The sequence below is a fragment of the Rattus norvegicus genome, chromosome 14 (genome assembly GCF_021556685.1).
Source record: "Rattus norvegicus strain SHRSP/BbbUtx chromosome 14, alternate assembly SHRSP_T2T, whole genome shotgun sequence".
In the NCBI taxonomy this organism is placed as follows: Eukaryota; Metazoa; Chordata; class Mammalia; order Rodentia; family Muridae; genus Rattus; species Rattus norvegicus.
The window spans coordinates 89201037-89222558 of NC_141547.1; the positions used below are offsets into that span (position 1 = coordinate 89201037).

The 21522-nt window shown below is 36.6% G+C and overlaps 1 long non-coding RNA gene across 1 annotated transcript in view; it reads left to right on the plus strand.

Moving 5' to 3' along the window:
- The window catches only part of LOC148001448 (uncharacterized), a 41954-nt gene extending 39412 nt beyond the window's left edge, over positions 1-2542 (plus strand). The window contains exon 3 of the long non-coding RNA XR_015637131.1: positions 930-2542. This is a non-coding gene — a long non-coding RNA (uncharacterized LOC148001448). The remainder of the gene's footprint in view (positions 1-929) is intronic.
- Positions 2543-21522: the final 18980 nt, after the last annotated feature.

Sequence of the window (21522 nt, forward strand, 5' to 3'; positions counted from 1 at the left end):
ACCTGGGAATTCAACCCATATACAGCCACCAAACCTAGACAATATTGCTGATGCGAAGAAGTACATGCTGACAGCAGCCTGCTATAGCTGTCTCCTGAGAGGCTCTGCCAGAGGCTGACAAAAACAGAGGCAGATATGTACAGCCAACCATTGAACTGAGATCAGGGTCACATTTGGAGAAGTTAGAGAAAGAATTGTAGTATCTGAAGGGGCTTGCAACCCCAGGAGAACAATACCAATTGACCAGAGCTCCCAGGGACAAAATCACTACCCAAAGAGTACACACATGGACAGACCCATGGCTCCAGCTGCATATGTAGCAGAGGATAGCCATGTTGGGCACCAATGAGAGGAGAAGCCCTTGGTCCTGTCAAAGCAGAACTCCCCAGTGTAGTAGAATGTCAGGGCAAAAGGGTGGGTATTTGGTGATGGAGAATACCTTCAAAGAAGTAGAGGGAGGGGTGATAGGATAGGGGGTTTATGGATGGGAAACTGAAAAGGGGGATAACATTAGAAATGTAAATAAAAATATCCAATAAAAAACCTTAAGATTACATGTATTTTTTTAAATATTCTGTATCATTATGAGCCTGCATATTTATACATGTCTGTGTGTGTATCTTTGTGTGTGTGTGTGTGTGTGTGTGTGTGTGTGTGTGTGTGGCGTGTGTGCGTGCATGTGCGTGTGTGTGTTTTCCTGCACCTGCATGCTCTAGACATAGGCTAGGAGCTCCAAGTTCTAGACCCTCCTCTCACACACAAACACACACACACACATACACACATATGCACAAATGAATATATGGTACCTTTCCATTCTCTACTTCATTAACATATACCATCACATTCATTTATAAATATGAAGTCAAACATATATTTTCTCTTGGCATCTTAACAGGACCTTTTCATTCTGATTATTCTATTTCCAGGTGAGAACTTGAGAGAAGAAAGTTCCATGTCATCAAGGAAAGAGAAGACTTAACATCTTGGTGCTGTGAAACACTCGCCGCCTCTTTGATTCGACTCTGTCATTTTAAAAGAAAAAAAAACCCTTAAGATTGCATTTATTTTTTAAGTGTCTCTATTATTGTGTGTCTGCAGGAGTTGAGGGGTACCATTCATGTTCAGATGCCCATGGAAGGCAAGAGAGAGCATTAGAGCTATGGGTGGTTGAGTATCACCACATGGTTGCTGTTAAGTGATGAAATCTGGGTCCTCTGCCAAAGCATTGAGTGTTCTCCACAGCTGAGCCATCTCTCCATCCTTAGTCTCCTATCTTATACATTTTACAACCACAGCAAAGTTTTAGACACAATGTCTTCATATTTTACTACCTCTGTTTGATATCATTCATGTTTTTTTGCATTTCTTCATGATTTATCATTCATGACGCCTGTTTATTTCTTTCCAATATGAGAAAGTACATATTTGGATGCATTTGAACTGTTTCTGATACATCCTGGCAAGTATTTATTTTTATGACTCCTACATTCATACCGCCATGCAGTTACATGACAACTTTGCTTTGGAACTACAGAATCATAACTACAGAGCAAGGAGTTACTTGACTCAGAGAGCATCTAGGCTAAGGACCTAATTTCACAGGTGAGAGAGCCAAAAATCCGGGTTGGTACATGTGTTGCTCAAGGTTACAAAATTAATTAAGAAAACCCTGAGGACTGAAACACTTAGAACCCAATTCCCAGAGTTTTTCTTAAGTCGTTCAAGTTTCACAGGCTGGTTCACACTGGCATCGCTTTGAATATTCTCATGTCCCCAGTTCCAGCTTCTCTCCCCTTGGGCCACGCCCAAGTAAGGCAGATGCATGCGGTGGCAGGAGCAGGTGTATTCAAAGCTTCCCTCCATCGTTTATAAATTTATGATCCACCACGTTACCTAACCTTTCTATGTGCAATTTCACTATCTATAAAGTGGAGATTGTGACATTTGCACTCCAGGGTTATTGAAAGCAAAGCGAAAAAATAAGGAGAAATTATTTAGCTTGAAAAAACGATACGGAGTACACTCTAACTTTTCTTATTCATCCCTCTTTTGGTTAAGGATATTAGAATCCATACATCTAAATAAGTACTACCTAAGTGTTTTGAAACAAAGCTTTAATGACCTAGTAATATTTTTTACTGAAAGAAAATTGCTGTTTCAAATTGTAAAGTGATTTATTCTGGGGAGGGAGCTCATATTTTATGTTCAGTGTTGTAAAGTCAAGTGGACCCAGCTCAGACAATTCCTGCTCCTTAGTACCATTTCTGTTCATCTGTTTGTATTTGGGTTACATATTTTAAGCAACTTTAATAACCCACCTTTAGCTGCAAATCTCCCAATAGTTCCAGCTCATGGTTTTGTCCACATTTCTAAGCTTCATATTTTAAACATTTTTTGATGGTGATCTGCCGCTAATTCCACTAAATTGTCTTAGAGTCTTAAGATATGTGGAATTATTTTTTACATTTATTTCATTTATTCTAGCTCATAAATGAAAGTATTTGTCTGGTTTTATAAATACATATGTATATATAAATGTATTCAAGTATGCAGAAATGTGTAATCATTTTTATTATTTTTAATAACTTCTAAATATTCCAATAAATAAGCCAATATTCCCTTGCAGAAAAACAGCAATTTAAGTATAAAATCTGTGCATTACTATTTTTATACTAGTATATTTCTCTACATCTCTCTCTTTATCTCCCCCTACAAACCATCCATTGTCTGCCTTATTCTCTTTCTGAGCATGTGTATGTACACTTCAGTATATTTATATCTGGATATCTATATATGTATGCATATATGTACATATATAATCTTATCAAAACCTGTTTTACTTCCTTTAACAATAAATTACAGGCATTTTATTAAGTTACATTCCTTGAAAAGGGGTCTTAGAGACATACATGGATTCACAACTACAAAATGTGATTTCCAGAGTAAATGATGGAAAATAAAACACAAAATAAGAAGCCATAGGGGGAGATAAAGTCGTTTAAATTTATCCTATCTCTGTTTTGACTCTCCTTTTGACTTCCAGTGTTCAGAGATGTATCTCAATGTATGTGTGGGAATGTCTGTATTTCACACCTTGGTGTCAATAAAGAAAGAGTAGCAGACACACCTGGCTCATCTGGAGGACTGGTGGAGCTGATTGCAAACCAAATAGTGACTGTGAGAAACTCCAGCAGTGCAGAAGAACCAATGGCCAGTTCTCCCTAGTCACTCTGGTATGCGCATGACTTCTTTTTATGGTGCATTTTTCTCAGTACTCTGATACTAAGTGTGTGAATTGGATTTCCTCTAGACACCAAATCGGTAATGTAATTATGACATTTATTATGTCAGAATGGACAGATCAGCATTCCAACAACCACCTTCTTCTTTGCTGGATAATTTGGTTTATACAAACTCACAAAAATTTCTCAAGGCCCATACCGAAACATAGTAAAAGCAGCATACAACAAACCAGTAGCCAAAATCAAACTAAATGGAGAGAAACTTGAAGCAATCCCACTAAAATCAGGGATAAGATAAGGCTACCCACTCCCTCTCTCCCAAATATATTATAGGACTCAAAGTCCTAGACAAAACAATCAGACAAAAAAAAAAAAAAGGAGGTCAAAGGGATACAAATTGTAAAGGAAGAAGTCAGAATATTACTATTTCAGATGATATAATAGGTATACTTAAGTGATCCCAAAAGTTCCAACATAGAACTCCTACAGCTGAAAAACAACTTCAGCAAAGTGGCTGGATACAAAATAACTCAAACAAATCAGTAGCCTTTCTCTACTCAAAGGATAAACAAGCTGAGAAAGAAATTAGGGAAATGACACCCTTCACAATAGTCACAAATAATATAAAATACCTCAGTGTGACTCTAACCAAGCAAGTAAAAGATATGTATGACAAGAATTTCCAGTCTCTGAAGAAAGAAATTGAAGAAGATCTCAAAAGATGAAAAGATTTTCCATGCTCATAGATCGGCAGGATTAATATTGTTAAAATGGCTATCTTGCCAAAAGCAATCTATAGATTCAATGCTCATCAAAATTCCTACTCAATTCTTCATAGAGTTAGAAAGAGCAATTTGCAAATTCATTTGGAATAACAAAAAACTCAGGATAGCAAAAACTATTCTTAACAATAAAAGAACTTCTGGGGGAATCACCATCCCTGACCTCAAGCTGTGTTACAGAGCAGTAGTAATGAAAACTGTATGTTATTGGTATAGAGACAGAAAGGTAGATCAATGGAATAGAATTGAAGATCCAGCAATGAACCCACACACCTAAGGTCACTTGATCTTTGACAAAGGAGCTAAAACTATCCAGTGGGGGAAAAAATACCATTCAACAAATGGTGCTGATTCAACTGGTGGCCAGCATGTAGAAGAATGCACATTGATCCTTTTTTTTTTTTTTTTTTTTTTTTTTTTTTTTTTTTTTTTTTTTTTTGAGCTGAGGACCAAACCCATGGCCTTGCACTTGCTAGGCAAGCACTCTACCACTGAGCTAAATCCCCAACCCCACATTAATACATTCTTATTGCTCCAAACAAAGCTCAAGTCCAAGTGGATCAAGGACCTTCACATAAAACCAGAAACACTGCATCTAATAGAAGAAAAAGTTCTGAAAAGCCTCGATCACATGGGCACTGGGGAAAATTTCCTGAACAGAATAATGGCTTATTCTCTAAAATCAAGAATGTACAAATGGGACCTCAAAAAATTATAAAGCTTCTGTAAGGCAAAGGACACTGCCATTAAGACAAAATGGCAGCCAACAAATTGGGAAAAGATTTTCACCAACCGTACATCTGAGAGTGGGCTAATATCCAAAATATACAAACAACTCAAGAAGTTAGACTCCAGAGAATCAAGTAACCCTATTACAAAATGGGGTCCTGAGCTAAATAAAGAGTTCTCAACTGAGAAATATCGAATGGCTGAGACATATGTAAAGAAATGTTCAACATCCTTAATCGTCAGGGAAATGCAAATCAAAGCAACGCAGAGATTCCACATCACACCAGTCAGAATGGCTAAGATCAAAAACAGATGACACCAGATTCTGGTGAGGATGTGGAGAAATAGGAATACTCCTTCATTGTTGGTGGGATTGCAAGATGGTACAACCACTCTGGAGATCATGTGGAGGTTCCTCAGAAAATTTGGCACTGTACTACCTGAGGACCCAGTTGTACCACTCCTGGGCATATACCCAAAAGATGCTCCAACATATACAAAGAACACATGCTCCACCATATTTATAGCAATCTTTTTTATAATAGCCAGAAGCTGGAAAGAACACAGATGTCCCTCAACAGAGGAATGGAAACAGAAAATCTGGTACTTTTACACAATGGAGTACTACTCAGCTATCAAAAACAATGGCTTCATGAAATTCATAGGCAAATGGATGGAAGTAGAAAATATCATCCTGAATGAGGTAACACAATCACAAGAAAACACAAATTGTACATACTCACTGATAAGTAGATATTAACCCAAAAGCTTAGATTAACTCAGATGCAATCCACAGACCACATGAAGCTCAAGAAGAAGGACGACCAAAGTGTGGTGGCTACAGTCCTTAGAATGGGGATCAAAAATATTCATAGGAGGAAATATGGAGACAAAGTTTGGAGTAGAGACTAAAAGAAAGGCTATTCAGAGACTGCCCCACCTGGGGATCCATCCTATATGTGGCCACCAAACCCAGACCTTATTGCTGATGCTAAGAAGTGCTTGCTGATAGGAGCATGATACAGTTGTCTCCTGAGATGCTGTGCCATAGCATGACCAATACAGAGGTGAACACTAGCAGCCAACCATTGAACTGAGAACCCTGGTCTCCAATGGAGGAGTTAGAGAAAGAAGTGAAGGGGTTTGAACCCCATAATAAGAACAATACTAACCAACCATAGCTCCTAGGGACTAAACCACCATCCAAAAAGTATGTTGCAGAGGATGGCCTTGTTGGGCACCAATGGGAGGAAAAGCCTTTGGTCCTGCCAAGGCTGGACCCTACAGTGTAGGTGAAGGTCAGGTTGGTGAGGTGGGAAGGTGTGAGTGGATGGGTGGAGGAACACCCTCGTAGAAGAAGGGAAAGTAGGGATAGGGCACTTGATTTATGGCTGGGAAACCAGGAGAGGGGATAATATTTGAAATGTAAATAATGAAAAAATATTTTCAATGGAAAAATAAAAATTCCTCAAAACATTCTGGCCATTGTATTTTTCTTCTATATAACCATAGGAGTTCCATGAGCAATGTTTTCCACAATGTTGACCAATAATTCCTGGAGCTTTCTGTAGAGATTAATGAAAAAGTTGTGCCAAATATTTATCCTTTTCCCAGTGGTATTTTAAAGACATATTTTAATCTCTGCTTTGATCTATCCTTCCCTCATGTAAAGAAGTACAATTGAGTTTTATATAATCAGCCTTTATTCTTGAAACTTTCTAAATTTTCTTGTGTTCTAGCATATTTTCTAGAAGTTAAATTAGGTATATCACAATTAAAAGGTAGCAATTGAGAATAAAGGTAGTTTTATATCTTCCTGTTCATTTTTTAATGCCCTATTTTCCTTTGAAAAAAGCTAACTCATTCACTGGCCCAAACTTGGAATTTAATGCACATATACAAGGGAGTAAAGCTGACATGATGTTTGCTGTAGGGTGAAACCTTCTGCTCTTTGATCTATTTGGATGTGATGCTAAATAGACTTCTTGTTTGTAGATTTTTATAAAAATTACAAATGTAATTAAATGCTATCCAATCTGATCTTACTGAGATAATCCATCTGCTTTTCTCTTATGATGTGTTAATATGGTGGACAGATTAAACCTTTGAAATTGCTGTGATGTGTCTAGATTTAGTATTACAATAATGAACTTGCAAATAAGTTAAAGAATAACGCAAATTGTCATCACCTCTACTATTTGAAAGGGGTTGTGGATTATTGATACGTCTTTGTTAAGTATTTGTTAATATTCACCAGAAAAACTGACAGGTTAGTATAAAATAGAAAGCTTAACATCACATTCTAATTACTATAAACATTCAGAACCTTTTGTCCAATAATAGTATATTCTTCTTAGTCATGCATGGAATTTCCCAAAGATGGTAAGTATACTCTTACATGCTGTGCTTTAGGTCACATTAAGTATATTCTCTGATCAAAATGGAAAAAAAAACTATTAATTGACAGAAAAGAAACATAAAATTTCCACCAAAGATTTGGAAATTAAAATTCTAGGTAAATACTGAACATACAAAGAAATAAGGAAATATCTTGATAGAAATTGAAATTAAATCATAACATATAAAAGTTATAAAAATGTGACTGGATGCTTATCTATAATCTATTCCACACAGGAAGTTGTTTAAAATGAATTAAAAATTTAAGTGATAGAGCTGAAATTTTAGCACTGAGGTAAAGTTCCATAACATTTAGTTTAAGGAGTTCTTCTATTTATTTACCCAAGAATAGCCACTGAAAAGAAAATTAGGAAAGTATCAATGAACTTTCAACCACTGATGCATTTAAGTGTCATATCAATATTATAAAGGAACAGAGCACTATATGGAAGAAGTAATTTAGGAACTGTGGTGTTAGTTGATAAGGATTAATAACTAATAAATGTAAAGAGTTTCTGCAGTTCAATAGTAAGAACTAAATAACAGTGAGTAAGCAAGTATTGGGATCAGACTTCCTCAGAATAGCTAAACACTTGAAAATAAAGACCTGGGAAGATGTTCAGAATCATTAAATATTAGGAAAATTCAAACCATATTTCATATATGATACTGCATATGTACTGGACTATAAACACACAAAAAGATAAAAATGAATGTTTACTGAAAACAATAAGGGAAGGGAAATAGAAAATCAATGTGCTGATTTCTTTGATAAGTACATGGAGGATATGCATTTAAGTGGCTCGTCATTGGAATGTAAAGTGATGCTGTGGCCTAGAAAACATTATGATTTCTTTTAGGCAACAGAACAAAGAATTGTCTTAAACCCAGCAATTACCCTTCTGGAAATATGGATCTGCAGAGATATTTGTATAATGTATCCATAACAGAATTATTATCAAAAAATCTCCTTTGGACCTAAAGAAATCAAAGTATCCCTCCCCAAAGAGAGAAATAACTAGTAACTGTGTATAATGTAACCTTATTCAGACATTAAGAGGTAATTAACTCTGGCACATAGCACATAAAGGATGAGCTTTGAAAACATACGTGAAATAAGGTAGGAGAATCACAACAAATACTGAATGATTCGATTGTGGAAGATTTATGGAATTGTCAGCTATAGACAGAAATTAATAAGGTGTTTCCAATAAGCTGGTGTGGGGGAGCACGGCTTACTGATTAGGCGTATAGAATTTATAGACTATGAAAATATTCTGATGGGGTATGGCAGTATTTCCCAACAGTGTGAAAGAACATGACATCACAAACGATACACCAAAAGTGGTTAAGATGATACACAATATAATCTAACCATTCATGATACATAAAGTTAAGAAATAACCATTACCATTGAATCCTTTTGGGCCTAGGAAGTTTACTTCTGGGGAAGATTTTATTTATGAAAAATTTTTAATAGACTCAGGGTTATTTTGGTGTTAAAGTCTTCCTGAAGTAGCTTTGATCATTGATGTCTTTTGAGATGTTTTTACTCTTAATTTGCATATTGATATTATGATGTCTTAATAAATTTTGTAGGCTTGTTTTCTAAGCACCTTTATTCTCAAGAAAAATGTAATTTAGATTAATTATTCATTTATGATTTTTCCACAGGTGAACATTTTTGCTAATATTTACGTGAAGGTATTGTGTCAATTATCACTTTCTGCCCAGTTAATTGCCCTCATTTTCAGCAGCTACATCACACATATTCTCAAGTTATAAAATCAAACAAACAATCAAGATTTCTGATAAAACAGAGTCTAATTGTCAATCAGGGATATTGTCTTTTCTGAAGGCTCCACTAGTGAATCATGGTTCACTTACTGGATTACCCATGTGGGCTTTGTCAGACTGAATTCCTGCATGGGTCTTGACAAAAGACTTCAGATACCTGTCATTTGTCTTTTGTAAAAGCGGCTGGGATATTCTCAAAGAGAAGGCAGCTGGTTTTCCCCAGAGTGAGGACTCAAGAGAGAATCCAAACTTAGTCCAGATGGAAATCACAGTCTGTTTCTATCAGCATGTTGGCAACACACCCTGTGCCTTCTGCTGTACTCTTGTCACTAGAAGCCCACAGATAAATCCAAACCACATGCAAGAAGGGAGAGCAAATAATTTGTGAAGGTATTTTTATAAATAATCAGGAATAACAATGACATTTTCTAGTATATCTATTTGTTGGCTCATCTTTGCTAGATAAAACATCTTTCTGAAGGCATATTGACTCGTAATTTTTCTCGTAATTTTGTTTTTAACACTGCATAAAGAATGACCTAACATAATATTGAAACTTGTCATTTCTGTTTTATACATGGCATCATTTTTAAATGCAAAATATTCAACTGTTTTATCAACCTTAAAATGAGCATAGTGTTTGAAATATGTTTATGAAATATTAATGTCTAGGTATTGCAATGGAAATGATATAATATGATGAAATGAAGATATAAAACAAAGGTGAATTGAGTATAAGATGCATCTAATTGACTGTTAATAATTTATATGGAGTAGAAATTAAACAGAAAATGTGAGCATTGCACTGAGACATATTGATGTTATCAGAAAAATGCTAGGGGCTTCTAGTGACCAAATATAAATATGCATTTTATTAAAAATGCATTTTATTTACTCCTCCTATGTATCTATCTATCTATCTATCTATCTATCTATCTATCTATCTATCTGTCAACCTTTCTTTCTTTCTTTCTTTCTATCTATCTGTCTTTCTATCTATCCATCCATTTATTCATTTATCTATTATCTCTATCTATAAGATATAGGTAATTATACATATATACATATTCATAAAATAGACATTATAATAGAAAAAATTATGGAAATTCATCATATTAGCATGGAATATATCTAGTTAATAAAATTGTAAACCAAGCGTGATTGATATTTTTCTCAAATTTTTCTTTTTTTCACTAAAATTTCCATGCATATTTTGTGAATGACACTCTATGGGATTTCTATACATTTTATTAGAAATATTGTATATGAACATTGGAAGGCTAAAGGCCTTTGGAAAGACAGAAGAACATCACTCCATCATCTCTCTCCTCACTGATCTTCCCAGTACTTCATCAGTCACGGACTCTTCACGGGGGTCCAGAGGCTGAGCAGAAGTATGCAATGCAGAACCTGAAAGAGTCAGACTCTGGAAACCGTGACTTACATCAGATTTTGGGTTCAGTGTATGAATATTCCAATTCTGATTTATCCTCACAACCACTTCATAGTCTTTATATTTTCCCTCTTAATTCAATACACACACACACACACACACACACACACACACACACACACACATATATATATTTCTAGAACTTTATCTTAATAGCTGAGGTTTTGTACCTGCCCACTGTAATGGAAGTTTAAACACCTTTTATCTCTCTCTGGAACACAGACACAGTCTTAGTATACATCTTTAATCTCAGTGAAGTCTAATTGAGGCACAGGCAAAGTGATGAATCAGAGTAAGATTTAGCAATAACTCAGAGATAGAATATGCCCAACTCTTATAAGACCAGCACAGAAAAGAGAAGCCATTTATGATCAAAACAGGGAGAGAGAGAGTCAGTCACTTGGGAGTCTGTGCATTGCGTGCAGTGCAATGGACTTGGGTTTGTTTAGGAGGTTGTTCATTGAGTTCAGTTCAGTCAGCTCTGTTGAGTTCAGTTGAGTTTGGTGCAACTTAGTTGAGTACAGTTGAATTCAGATGAGTTTATGCAGTTTAAGACAGGTTAATAGAGGTGATTGAAGCCACAGAATAAAGAACAAGAAGATTAGAGCAGATTGCAGAGCAAGTTTGTGGCCAAGTAGAATAATTCAGTCAGAAGCCAAGAGAAGCCAGTTTGTATGTATCAGATAGGAGAGGATTGTAGGGCAGAAGAGCTGAGCTGAACAACCCAGCCAGAGTTCATGAAACAGTAGAAAGGGTGAGATTTTTCAACAGTAACTCTTTGAGATGACAATTATACCTTGTGAATAAAAAATACATTTACTGCCTTTGGCAATCATTCACAACTCAGTGAAGGTTTGCTCTGTGGCATGAATTTGCACTAAATGTGTATTCTGATTCCCATTTGTTATTGTTGCAAGAGAATCATTGAGAAGGTAAATTTCAGGAAAGGCACTCATAGTTTTCCAAGTCCCTTTTACATAAGTCCAGTTACTCCACACCCAGACCATTACTTGGTACTTTCAATCATCCAAAAGCAAAATCTTTCTTTTTCAATTAATTTTTACATCATGACCACACTTTGCCCTATCTCCTCTCCTACAAGTCCTTTTCCTGAAACTCTGTTTCTTTAAGGAGTATGATATCCCCTCTCCTCTGGGAAGAGACTTTTACTGAATAGAAATGTCTACATTCTTGCAGTCTTACCAACACATACAATACATTATGCCAAGTGCTGCTACCAGGGCAGAATATTGACTGGAATTAGAGAACAATGAAAGCTCCAGTCTGTATCCTTGGATAAAACAGACATAATTACTGCATTGACACATTGAAGTATTAGGTTTTAAAATTCTTTTTATTCTCTGTGTATGGGTATTTTATTTGCAAGTATGCATGTGCATAACTTGAATGTCTGATATAACAGAGGTCAGAAAAGGGCACCACATCAGTACCAGGAATGGGATTGGCAGAAAATAACCCAACCAGTTTCTCTGAAGGAGTAGTAAGTATCTTAACTGCCGAGGCATCTCTCTAGCACAATGACATTTGACTTATCATGAGTTCTTTTAATTAGATACTTTTTTTTATTTTTCCCATTATTTATTTATTTACTTACATCCCAGTTGTAGCCCCATCTCTTCCCAGTCCCTCTCTCATAGGGCCCTTTCTCCTACATCTTCCCTTCACCTCTGAGAAGGGGGCAGACCCTTCTGGGTATTCACCCCACCCTCCCCACCTATGGCATATCAAGACTTTGTAGCATTAGGCATATCCTCTTACACTGAGACCAGACAAGGCAGACCAGTTAGGGAAATAAGATCCCCATGCAGGCAACAGAGTCAGGGTAAGCCCTTGCTCTAGTTGTTGGGAGACCTACCAGAAGACAAAGCTGCAATCTGCTACATATGTGCAGGGGACATAGGTCCACCAAGAATTTGCCCTTTGGTTGGTGGCTCGGTCTTTGGGAACTCCTTACAATATGTTTGCTTACTCTGATAGTCTTCCTGAGGAGTCTCTATCCCTATCATGATTTTAAAAGCATCTTTCCCTACTATGCAAGCCAGGCAGGTAAGTTATGGCAGAAAACATAGAACAGGCTTGTGCAGATATGAAACCTGAAATTTAATTTAGTAAAAAATCATGAGGAACAAAGACAGTGATCTCCATACTCCAAGCTGTGTACACATTCTATCTCCAAGGAAGATGATCTTGTTCCTCGCCTGTATTCCAGACATTTTAAGAGAATAAAGACAACATCCTCTACATAAAAAGAGGCTTGGACCATAATATATATTAATACATTAATTATATGTAATGAATTACATTATATAATGTATATGTAGAGATATAATATACATTAGATTGTATTTAATATTAATACATTAAACATTAATCATTAACATATCTTAAACATATTATCTACTAATATGTTAATTAATATAAATATGAAAGTATTAAGTTAAGTAATTATGCATAAAATCACACTATAGTAATTATCTATCAGAAATATATATCAAACAGAATTATTAGAGAATATTATAAGTGATATATTAGTTAATTAATAGAAATAATGATATATAATTGCCAGAAATTTAGAAAACAAAACAAACATTTGTAATAGAACAGCTTGCCCAGTATAGGTAAGGCTCTGGTTTCAATCCCTAGAGAGGATAAATTCCAAAACCATACACATTTACATGAATATTCTAGCACAGAAATAGCAACCAGACTGCAGCTAGGCACAGCTTCCTAATATTGTCCAAAAGCAGTGAGGCAGTGCTTTCTAATGCAATGTGACAATGCAATCAGTGTCAAGGAACACTGGAACAAAAGAGGCCTTAAGAGTAGGAACAATGCAGTGCAATCCCTTGTGGGCATCAGCAGTTAAGAAAATGGGGATTTCCAGACAACATTGCAGATGCCGAGAAGTGCATGCTGACAGGAGCCTGATTTAGCTGTCTCCTGAGAGGCTCTCCCAGTACCTGACAAATACAGAGGTGGATGTTCGCAGCTAACCATTGAACTGAGAATGGGGTCCCCAATGAAGGAGTTAGAGAAAGGACTGAAGGAGATGAGTTTGCAACCCCATAAGAGGAATAACAATATCAACCAACCAGAGCTCCCAGGGACTAAACTACCATCCCAAGAATACACAGGGATAGAATTATGGCTCCAGCCACATATGTAGCAGAGAATGGCCTTGTCTTGCATCAGTGCAAGGAGAGGGCCTTGGTCCTGTCAAGACTCCTTGCCCCAGTGTAGGGGAATGTCAGGGCAGGAGGGTGGGAGAGAGTTGGTGAGTGGGTAGATGGGAGAGCACCCTTATAGAAGCAGGGAGGGGGGATGGGAGAGCGGGTTTTCTGGAGGAGAAACCAGGAAAGGAGATAACATTTAAAATGTAAATAAAAAATCCAATAAAAAAAAGAAAGAAAGAAAAGTCTCAGTGTTGAAGGTTCAATGCAGGAGAATTCTCATCAACGTTTCTTGGCATCTTGGTAGTGTCTATGAACCTGGGTGCAGCTGAGATCCAGGTTGGATGATGAGAGAGTTAGTATTTATCCTTTCATTGGATGAGGTTCATGAGGGTTGAAATGGAAAGTTATTTAAATTATAGATTATAAACTTTCCAAAATTAGTTTGTGGAATGAGATTCCCAAGGCTTCTCTGCCTTAATGAAAATTAATCTGGCAATACTCAAGAAACAATTAGATGGAAATTAATAAGCTCCTCAGGCATGGCCAAGATACATAGAGACAGGAAGAAGAGAGTGAAACAAAGCCATTCAACTGGTAAGTTTGGCTGCACCATGAGAGTGACTTTTTGATTTTGTAGTGTTGCATAATCTGCAAACTTTTCCAGAAAAAAAAACTAATGGAGGAAAATTCAATAATTTCCAGGGGCCCATAAATGCTTTAGAATCTGAACTAGCAATTTCCAAAACTGTGTTCCTGGAGAAAGGGCACTCAAATCTGATAGCCAGCTAAAATGCAAATCAGCTGACCAAATGACAAGGCCAGGGCTGGGCCAGCATTGTGCCCTTTTAAGATCCATCCAGGTGATTCTGAAATGCATTAAAGTTCACAACTATTGCTTCTGGCAATGAAACCTAAATTCTATCAGTTCCTGTAGATGGGATGGTAGCTCAGACAGAGAGTACAGTTCTGTAGTGGAAAGAAATTTGTTTCGATCAAATGTGCTTTAGTGAAATAGAAATATGACTTTGGAAAGTTCTTTTTGCAAATAACTATGTTATTATTAGAAAAATAATATAAACATTAAAATATTTTTAATTCTAACAAAATGAACCTAGCTCACGATTTATTGAACAGACAGGTTGCCTTCACATTACTCTGTCCTGTGTTTGTTGGTGTGCGACTGTATAGAGTTTCTTTATTGATGAAATAGGATGATTAACTCATGGGATTGATGGTGAGAACTTCAACCAAGAATATACATTATTATTCTTCTGTCTTGAATTATGTGTGTCTCAAGTGCTATGATGCTTAAAGTAACCTGGGTTCTTAATGACCGTGCTTCATCACTGGCAGATTTAAGGCAGGCCCTAGAGGACAATATCCTCTGAGGAGAGTCCTTTGGAGAATTAAACTCTGGAATTATAAGTCACGTCTCCCTATAACTACTACTCTCACAGCAAGCATAGATGAGACTGTTGTCAGGTGAATAGAAACACAATTTATCCTCTGGAATCCGGTGGTAGTGACTACCACATTTAACTCTATGCATTTAACTCTGTGCCTCTAGCACATGAGAGGCACAGGTGGGTACACTTCTGAGTTCAAAGCCAGCATGCTCTACAGAGTGGGTTCCATGACAGTTAAGGTTACAGAGAGAAATGTGCTTCTATACCTCATCACCACCACCAAAAGCATTAGAAAATTTCAGTTAATAATCTATGCTTTGAGAGTATGGTTGACACTTTACAGTTTTGTTGAAAAACTTGAACTTTTGTATTTCAAAACTATACCTTAACCATAAGGAAACACATTCGTTAATAACGTTTTTTTAAGCTCTAGAATTCAAACCCAGTGCTACGTTTTTTGTTTATACTTTTCTTCTGATATCATTCCTCTTCTAGCTATTGAACTGGGAAGTAGATTCAAAATCTTAAGTATAATATGAGGAACTTGGAAGCAGAAGTAGGAAGGGATTTAGAATCATGGCAGATGTTAGAAGTACTGCTTCATGATTATATTACAATGCTAATCCACCTCAAAATTAATCCTCCAATTTCTCAAATGAGGAAACCGAGTTACTAAGACACCATGTTGCATGATAATGTTCTTCTAACAAATGGGAGATCTGGGAGACAAGGTTTCATGCTGTGCGCTCCTGGACCACACTTGTTTCCGGCGGAAAAAGCATCACATTGCACTAATTTGGGGATTAGTTGCAAAATTTAAGCAAAGTAAAATTCTAAATCCTCAATAGATAGTATGGACACAGCCTAATAGTAAACCATAGTACCAAAATGTTCAGAAATAACGTAGTTATGTTTTCTACAAAGGTTTAAGTGGCATACAAGCAGCAAAGCTTTAATTTCTTACCTGTAAAAATAATCTTTCACATACAATGACATGGGACAGCCATTGTCAGTCAAGAATAGAGCCAATCTCAAACATGAGTCATAAAACCTCTTTAAGATATGCAGTGATATACAAATATTAATCATAAAACCAATGATGTAGGTATATATCTGCATGCACATATACAGCCTATGTCTCAATTCTAATCAGTATTCTACTTGTTGACAACATTTTCATGGGTATTTGGAAAGAATGGTAAAGTGTGGCCAGGGGGACTGTAATATTATGTGTTATGTTGGGAAAAGGCACAGGCAGCGAGGGGCTTCCAACAGCAGGAGTGGATAAATGTAAGCATGCACAACCCAGACATGCTACTCTTGGCAGTTCTTCTCTCAGTCCGGTGTTTCACATATTAAGTTTTAGATTTTCTCTGTCACTCTATTTCTCAAACCTCAAGTTAAAGGCTAAAAGTGTAAAGAAATGAGAAAGAAACAAAAACAAAAGCCAAGTGAACTTTACATGTTAATCATCGGCAAGTCTGGAAATGTCCCGAACACTGACTAGTGACACACCCGGCCAACTGCAGGATGTCTGGTAAGTACCTCCCACCCAGACAGCTATGAGCAGATCTTTCTTGTCAAATTGCTCAGTTTCAGTTGCAAGGCCTTGCCATGCTTCATCACCATGACCATATCCTATCAGTCAAAATGAAATCAGACACAAAATAAATGTGAAGGTGCCAGTAATATTTTGAGGAACTTTTGTAGAAACTGCCACATACCCTATTTCCTCAGTTTCCTGGACCTACTGAAAGAGATGGCTCCAACCACATTTGAAAGGAACATTTTAGTGTCAGACACTTTGGAAAAATTCTATAACCAAGATTAGGAGAAAGGAACCAATATTGAGGACATCTTAGAGGTTCTGCCATGGAAAAGAAACAGAAGCCCAGAGAGAAAAGTGACTTCCAAAGTCAGGCGGCATCTAAGTGGCAAACTTAAATGTTTAGCAACCAGTGAGTTCAGTCAAAATCTTTCCCCCATAGGCTTTCTATTGAGGTGACAGTATGACATCACTCTATGTTGGAAGTCAACTCGGTCAAAGTTGATGTAGGCAACAGAATAAAAATCATATGAAAGGAATTCCATGCAGCCTTAAATAGCTGTATGCTTCTTACTAGGCTTCAGTTTTCCAATCTGTACAATGGCACTGCTGAACGTTCCACCCTGTTTTAGGGTTAAAAGAGCTGGCTTACACAGATAAATTTTAAATGTCAAATATAAGTGTGGGTTATTTCCTTAACAATTAGGTAACAGAGACTTTCCAGTGAGGAGAGGAAGACCCAGAATCACTAAACAACTTAACTCAATTACTGGAACCTGATCCTTGCTGTAGACTGACGGGTCTATAGATCAATGACTCCATAAGCTGAATAGGACTGAATTAGAAAGGTCTTGAAGGATTTAGGAAATAGCCAGTGAGTACTGACCAGTAGGACGGGAAAGACAGAGGGAGGGAAATGATAGTGTTTGTATGAGAAACCACCTCAGGAGAACAAGTTCTGTGGTTACAGACTATGTACCGTTTGATGCTAGCTAAGATAGTTTCCAATATTCCAGAGACTTTCTCTAGCAAATACTTATGACAGATTTTATGTTCATGGTTGGATCTGGATGGGGAAGCATCAGTATAAGGCTGGTACCTGCAGCCATATCTGTGGGTAAGAAAGGCCACAGCACAATGGAGAACAGAATAAGACTCAGGCTGGGAATCTCACACCTCAGGATCGGAAGGGTCAGGAGTTCATCAGAGTAAGAAAGGCTTACTGCCACAATCATCCTTGCAATTTTATTTATGTGCCCGCGTATTTTGCCTGTAGAGGCCAGAAGAGAACATCAAATCCCATAGAACTGGAGTTACAGATGGCTGTGAGTTATCATGTAGGTAATGAAAACTGAACCCTAGACCTCTGCAAGAGCAAACTCTGCTACTAACGACTGAGCAAATGAGAACTGTAATCTACCACTAAGGGAAGTTCTAAACATGTTGCTGTCCTGGGCTAAATCATAGTTATCCATGTGAAATAAGCATGCTGCTGTTGTAATAAGAATGTAAACTAAGAATTAAACATGCAAAGCAAGAACTAAGTCTGTGGCCTGGGACTTCATCAGCACTTGGTTTATGGTAGTGGTTGTCATGTAATAAAATTTATGAGATAATTACATCCTAGGTCCTAGGAAGTTGAACTATGAGATGAGAAAATGAAAATCAAGTCTCACTTAAGATGATGGGCTAAACATGTAATTTTATTTTTGTTAAATGCATCTGGAAAGCAGTTTTTCAGTGAATGAGTAGTGTTAGATTTAACTGGGTTATAACGTAGTAAAAACAGGGTTGCAGACATCTTTCCATCATTTTGGCTATAAAAGAAATGAGGTTGTGGTTTGTTGGGAAAGATTCTGGGGTGTGTATAAAGCTTTAAAACTTATTTTGTTGAATTTGTCATTCATCTGTTTAAATCTAAGCATGTCTACAGAGAATAAAGGTTTATCAGTGAGGGAGAGAAGATCTTGGCAAGGACAAATAATGAAAGTGGAGGAAGATATATCCTGGCTGAGGGCCTTTCTCATGAAACTGGTTGTGTATCTGGGTTTTAAAGACACAAAACTCTGAGTACAACATAAGATAGCTAGATTATCTAATTACAGATCTGATTGCAACAACTTCCTAATTATGATTGGATCAGCTCTATAGGAAGCTTCAAGTGGTTTTGAAAAATGGGACAATTGAAAAGTGTTTCTCAAGTTAATTAGTCACTAAAATGTAAACTCAGATTGTCTTTAGTTTAGATACACCATGAATTAGAAGACTTTTACTTATAAATATTAATTCAAAGAAAAACTGTTTCAGACATGCTTAATATCTGAGTGATAATGTAATAGTAAAATCTGATGAATATATATTACTCTTTCACATAGATGGGTTAGGGGATTCCGTGATTTAGAAAACAAAGTAATTGGGAATCAGACCTCATCTTCTAATCAGCATAGTAATGTAGAGTATTTGGGAGGTTGCTCTGTGGGACAGCTATGTACAAGACTTAGGACTTGAGCCCAAGGATAGAAAAAGAGAGAGATACACACCAAGACACAGGGTTGAGGGAGAAAGACTAATATAGACATATATGTATGATGTATCAATAAATAAAAATCAATTTTTTATACATACAATGTAAATTCTGAAACCGACACATAGTTAAATATGATCGAGTTCATAATTGTCTATTTTTCCAAGCATATGTAATACAGATTCTGGGAATTTGACTAGAAAAGAGGAGCCCCCATGTATTTTGTAAAGGTACATTGGTATGTTTAAGGTTGGTCTCAACTATGAGCATGATACATACATATATATGAATATGTATACACACACACATATATATGTATATCATAGTATATGGTAATATCTCAGAGCTCTGTTTTCACCTATGAGACTGAAGGTCATGGAAGAGTAGAAGGAAAGCCTCACAGTGACAATGGTCACATGACTAATCCTGATAATCTAGAATGATATACACCTTTCAAAATCCTGAACTTGATTAAATTAGGAAAGGCCATTTTGACTTGCAAATTAAACGAGAAATTTTCAGACCTTTGGGTCTGGCAGCCACATGGGGTGCAGGCATCACTCTACCTAACATAGTGCGTTACTCAGAGTGTCACTATGCTTATCAACTCTTCGGGATTTCTGTAATTGAAAATGAGAAAGACTATAACATGTCATGTGTGTAAAATATTATTTGTACAGAGAAGGAAAAGCTCATTTCTAATCTCACTTTCCGATACACTGGAGCATTTGATAATGAAGTAAAGTATCATTAAGTGCTATTGTGTAATAACCTAGAAATAAAATAGAAAATAAAAGTCCAAATGCGTGCCATAATGTACTATTCTATGGGGAAGTCAAACATTTCAGATAGACCAAAGCAGAAGAAAGAGGAAGCCAAGAAGCATGGCAGTGCCACGAGGGGACAAAATGAGGACAAACAAAGAAAGGACATTTTACCACCATGGAAATGGGTTTTGCTAAAACAGATACATCAGCTTAAAGTTGTCCACATACTTCTAAACATGGATGGCACCCGTGTTAAACTGTACAGTTCCCTGGTGCTTTTTTTCATTTTTACTAATGGCATTCATCTGAGTTTGTTTTATTTCATTTTGAGAACAGTTTTCTGTAGCTTGGAACTCATTGGCATTCCAAAGCCCAGATGGTGCGCGTGTTAAAACTTATTTTCTTCCGTCAGATTGGACCGAATTTCATTACGGAGGCACGGTTTCAGCAGAAGAGGCTGGTAGTCAGGGATAACCTGGTGTACCTTGGAGAGATCCAAGCCAAATTGGCTGCAAATGAGTGCAACAAACATTCCCACTCTGTTTCTTCATCTGAAAACTCACCAGCAGGTTTCCATTTGGACCTCACACAATCTAACGCAAATGCTACCAACAAAATCCACTCCAGACTGATTTGAGTAAAATGGGAAACATTCTGAGAAGGGCCCACACATGCTGTTCAATAACTGATGAATTGGAAAAAAAAAAGAAAAGAAAATAAACAAACGAGGGAAACCATGAACCTGGAGAGTATTTAAAAATACTTGCTGTTTGTATGTGGTTTGAAGACAAAACACTTTGCATTTTCCAGCCATTAATTTATTACTGGAGCTGTCCTTTATATATACATGTATTATATTATTATACTGTTGTGTATACCCATATATGTATCTCTATATATTTATGCATGTATGCATGTGTGTATGTATGTGTGTGTCTATATGTATATACGTATATACATGTGTGTATATACAGTTGTCATGCACACATGCGTATATGTATGTGTGTAACCAATATAATCAAGGAAAAAGAAGTTAATAACTTGAAAATGGGGGATGTAGGTGGAAGGGGTTTGAAAGAAAGTAATTGGGCAGTACTGGAAAGAAGAAAGGGAGTGGGGAAGTGAAGTGATTCTGTCTCAACTAAAAACATTGTTAAAAAGAAATGGTGCTCACTGCTATTGCAGAGAATTGAAGATTATTTCCCACCGTCCATATTGGCAGCCCGCAACCACCTGTAACTCCAGCTACATGGAATCAAATCCTCCCTCTGGTCTCCATGGGGACTGTACCCATGTGACGATATAGTCAGATAGACATGTATTAAACTCAGACATGTGGAACTAAAAATAAAATAAATCTTTAAAATTTGTGTTTTTAATTACTTCAGTGTGTGTGTGTGTGTGTGTGTGTGTGTGTGTGTTTAACTTTTAAAGATACTTGTACCTTTTTTCCCTAAACATCACAAAGCAGGTTAGAATAGCTAATTGGTTTTATGTCTACTTTTAATGTTCAAGTTTTACTTAGTCAAGAAAGTGATGAGGTACTGGTATTTAAACTTATTAAGAAAGACAGTTCTTATTTGGTTATCATTTTAGTTAATCTATATTTATCAAAGAGAAGAAATACAATGCGTGAATACACTGTATGAAACTCTAGGAATGAGAAAGAGATGAAAACAGTG